Genomic DNA, 4,705 nt, shown 5'->3' on the forward strand with positions numbered 1-4,705 from the left:
AAAATGAATCGTTGATCTCAATAAGCCTTATTTTTGCCCTTGACAAATTACTTACAATGAAATCATTCAAGCCCTGTTTATACCTGGTGCTAACATGCATTGTGTGTCCTGATCTTGTCCACATTTAGATTTTAGACAGGTGTAGATGATTAAAATAACAGTTTGTGATCAGATCTTCCTGACCTCAGGAGGTAGATAGAGGTATTGTATCTGGATATCTTACTGGATAATCAAACCATTTAAATCATCATTATACCCCTGTCTAAAATCATTGACAGGTAGCACCTTTGACCTAAGGCATCATTATTTGTATTAACATAAAATAATCATTATTTTGAAACAATTTATTTTAAATAATTTGCATATAGGGAGGGATCAAGAAATAAAGTCACACTGTAAACAAGGTGGATTGCTAATAAACATATAAAATACCATATGCAGAACGTGCGTTGAAGATGACGTTCCCATAGCAACGATTAAAACATTCCCTAACCAGAAACCGTGGATTGATGGCAGCATTCGTGTGAAACTGAAAGCGCGAACCACTGCTTTTTAATCAGAGCAAGGTGTTATATAAATATTCATACACATGGCTCATATATTATACAGCACTAAGCTGATCTGCCTGACTCAAGTCATTTCTTGTACCCCTGCTAAAACAGGAACCAGGACACATACCCAGCAATAAACTACCCCCTCAGCTCTGTTGTCTCAGCTCTCTGTTGTTTCAGGACCCCTCTGATCTCCGGTCTCACTGTCCCCTGACACACACATACCCAGCAATAAACTACCCCCTCAGCTCTCTGTTGTTTCAAGACCCCTCTGATCTCCGGTCTCCTGTCCCCTGACACACACATACCCAGCAATAAACTACCCCCTCAGCTCTCTGTTGTTTCAAGACCCCTCTGATCTCCGGTCTCACTGTCCCCTGACACACACATACCCAGCAATAAACTACCCCCCTCAGCTCTCTGTTGTTTCAAGACCCCTCTGATCTCCGGTCTCACTGTCCCCTGACACACACATACCCAGCAATAAACTACCCCCCTCAGCTCTCTGTTGTTTCAAGACCCCTCTGATCTCCGGTCTCACTGTCCCCCAGGACACATACCCAGCAATAAACTACCCCCCTCAGCTCTCTGTTGTTTCAAGACCCCTCTGATCTCCGGTCTCACTGTCCCCCAGGTCACATACCCAGCAATAAACTACCCCCTCAGCTCTCTGTTGTTTCAAGACCCCTCTGATCTCCGGTCTCCCTGTACCCTGACACACACATACCCAGCAATAAACTACCCCCTCAGCTCTCTGTTGTTTCAAGACCCCTCTGATCTCCGGTCTCACTGTCCCCTGACACACATACCCAGCAATAAACTACCCCCTCAGCTCTCTGTTGTTTCAAGACCCCTCTGATCTCCGGTCTCACTGTCCCCCAGGACACATACCCAGCAATAAACTACCCCCTCAGCTCTCTGTTGTTTCAAGACCCCTCTGATCTCCGGTCTCACTGTCCCCCAGGACACATACCCAGCAATAAACTACCCCCCTCAGCTCTCTGTTGTTTCAAGACCCCTCTGATCTCCGGTCTCCCTGTACCCTGACACACACATACCCAGCAATAAACTACCCCCCTCAGCTCTCTGTTGTTTCAAGACCCCTCTGATCTCCGGTCTCACTGTCCCCCAGGACACATACCCAGCAATAAACTACCCCCCTCAGCTCTCTGTTGTTTCAAGACCCCTCTGATCTCCGGTCTCCCTGTACCCTGACACACACATACCCAGCAATAAACTACCCCCTCAGCTCTCTGTTGTTTCAAGACCCCTCTGATCTCGGTCTCACTGTCCCCCAGGACACATACCCAGCAATAAACTACCCCCTCAGCTCTCTGTTGTTTCAAGACCCTCCCCTGATCTCGGTCTCACTGTCCCCAGGACACATACCCAGCAATAAACTACCCCTCAGCTCTCTGTTGTTTCAAGACCCCTCTGATCTCCGGTCTCACTGTCCCCTGACACACATACCCAGCAATAAACTACCCCCTCAGCTCTCTGTTGTTTTCACGACCCCATTTGCTCCTTATCTCACGACTCCGGGACACACACGGACATTCCATCGCACCGAACACACACACCTAGCCATAACAGGACACACTAACATCTTCTTGCATAAACACACACACACACACACACTCCTCCCTTTCTACTGGGCAGGAGCCAGGATGGGACGACTTCACGGGGCACCAATAAGGCTCCTGCACAGGCTCGGTCAGGACCCGCCTCCAACCTTCACCAACCAGTCAGAAGACAGAACTACAAGAATCAACCTACGTCATTCTATGTACAAATCTGTTGCACACTGTGTTTAGGGATCCTTGTCAGCTGCCTCCTTCTGAGCCATATGACTAGGTCCGTGCACGCTTAATTAGAGGACAAGATATCTTTTACATAATAAACTGCCTTTTTGCTATACTTGATTCCACTCTGTCCAGCGTCTTGATTTGGTCTCTCTCTCCGGTAGCTAATCATCAACAAAGGTGACTGGTAACATGACCGAATACAAACAGTGCAGCTATTCCCTCCGTAAGGCTATCAAACAAGCTAAGCGTCAGTATAGAGACAAAGTAGAATCTCAATTCAACGGCTCAGACACAAGAGGTATGTGGCAGGGTCTACAGTCAATCACGGACTACAAGATGAAATCCAGCTCAGTCACGGACCAGGATGTCTTGCTCCCAGGCAGACTAAATAACTTTTTTGCCCGCTTTGAGGACAATACAGTGCCACTGACACGGCCTGCAACGGAAGCATGGTCTCTCCTTCACTGCAGCCGAGGTGAGTAAAACATTTAACGTGTTAACCCTCGCAAGGCTGCAGGCAGACGGCATCCCCAGCCGCGCCCTCAGAGCATGCGCAGACCAGCTGGCTGGTGTGTTTACGGACATATTTAATCAATCCCTATCCCAGTCTGCTGTTCCACATGCTTCCAGAGGGCCACCATTGTTCCTGTTCCCAAGAAAGCTAAGGTAACTGAGCTAAACGACTACAGCCCTGTAGCACTCACTCTCCGTCATCATGAAGTGCTTTGAGAGACTAGTCAAGGACCATATCACCTCCACCCTACCTGACACCCTAGACCCACTCCAATTTGCTTACCGCCCAAATAGGTCCACAGACGACGCAATCTCAACCACACTGCACACTGCCCTAACCCATCTGGACAAGAGGAATACCTATGTGAGAATGCTGTTCATCGACTACAGCTCGGCATTTAACACCATAGTACCCTCCAAGCTCGCCATCAAGCTCGAGACCCTGGTCGACCCCGCCCTGTGCAACTGGGTACTGGACTTCCTGATGGGCCGCCCCAGGTGGTGAGGGTAGGCAACAACATCTCCACCCCGCTGATCCTCAACACTGGGGCCCCACAAGGGTGCGTTCTGAGCCCTCTCCTGTACTCCCTGTTCACCCACGACTGTGTGGCAACGCACGCCTCCAACTCAATCATCAAGTTTACGGACAACACAACAGTGGTAGGCTTGATTACCAACAACGACGAGACGGCCTGAGGGAGGAGGTGAGGGCCCTCGGAGTGTGGTGTCAGGACAATAACCTCACTCCAACGTCAACAAAACTAAGGAGATGATTGTGGACTTCAGGAAACAGCAGAGGGAACACCCCCTATCCACGGCCGATGGAACAGTAGTGGAGAGGGTAGTAAGTTTTAAGTTCCTCGGCATACACATCACAGACAAACTAAATTGGTCCACCCACACAGACAGCATCGTGAAGAAGGCGCAGCAGCGCCTCTTCAACCTCAGGAGGCTGAAGAAATTCGGCTTGTCACCAAAAACACTCACAAACTTCTACAGATGCACAATCGAGAGCATCCTGGCGGGCTGTATCACCGCCTGGTACGGCAACTGCTCCGCCCACAACCGTAAGGCTCTCCAGAGGGTAGTGAGGTCTGCACAACGTATCACCGGGGGCAAACTACCTGCCCTCCAGGACACCTACACCACCCGATGTTACAGGAAGGCCATAAAGATCATCAAGGACAACACCCACCCGAGCCACTGCCTGTTCACCCCGCTATCATCCAGAAGGCGAGGTCAGTGCAGGTGCATCAAAGCTGGGACCGAGAGACTGAAAAACAGCTTCTATCTCAAGGCCATCAGACTGTTAAACAGCAACCACTAACATTGAGTGGCTGCTGCCAACACCCTGACTCAACTCCAGCCACTTCAATAATGGGAATTGATGGGAAAGGATGTAAAATATATCACTAGCCACTTTACACAATGCTACCTAATATAATGTTTACATACCCTACATTATTCATCTCATATGTATACGTATATACCGTACTCTATCATCTACTGCATCCTTATGTAATACATGTATTACTAGCCACTTTAACTATGCCACTAGGTTTACATACTCATCTCATATGTATATACTGTACTCGATACCATCTACTGTATCTTGCCTATGCTGCTCTGCACCATCACTCATTCATATCTTTATGTACATATTCTTTATCCCCTTACACTGTGTATAAGATATTAGTTTTGGAATTGTTAGTTAGATTACTTGTTGGTTATTACTGCATTGTCGGAACTGGAAGCACAAGCATTTCGCTACACTGCGCATTAACATCTGCTAACCATGTGTATGTGACAAATAAAATTTGATTTGATTTGATTTGG

Source organism: Oncorhynchus masou, unplaced genomic scaffold, assembly GCF_036934945.1.
Source record: "Oncorhynchus masou masou isolate Uvic2021 unplaced genomic scaffold, UVic_Omas_1.1 unplaced_scaffold_3873, whole genome shotgun sequence".
Classification (NCBI taxonomy): domain Eukaryota; kingdom Metazoa; phylum Chordata; class Actinopteri; order Salmoniformes; family Salmonidae; genus Oncorhynchus; species Oncorhynchus masou.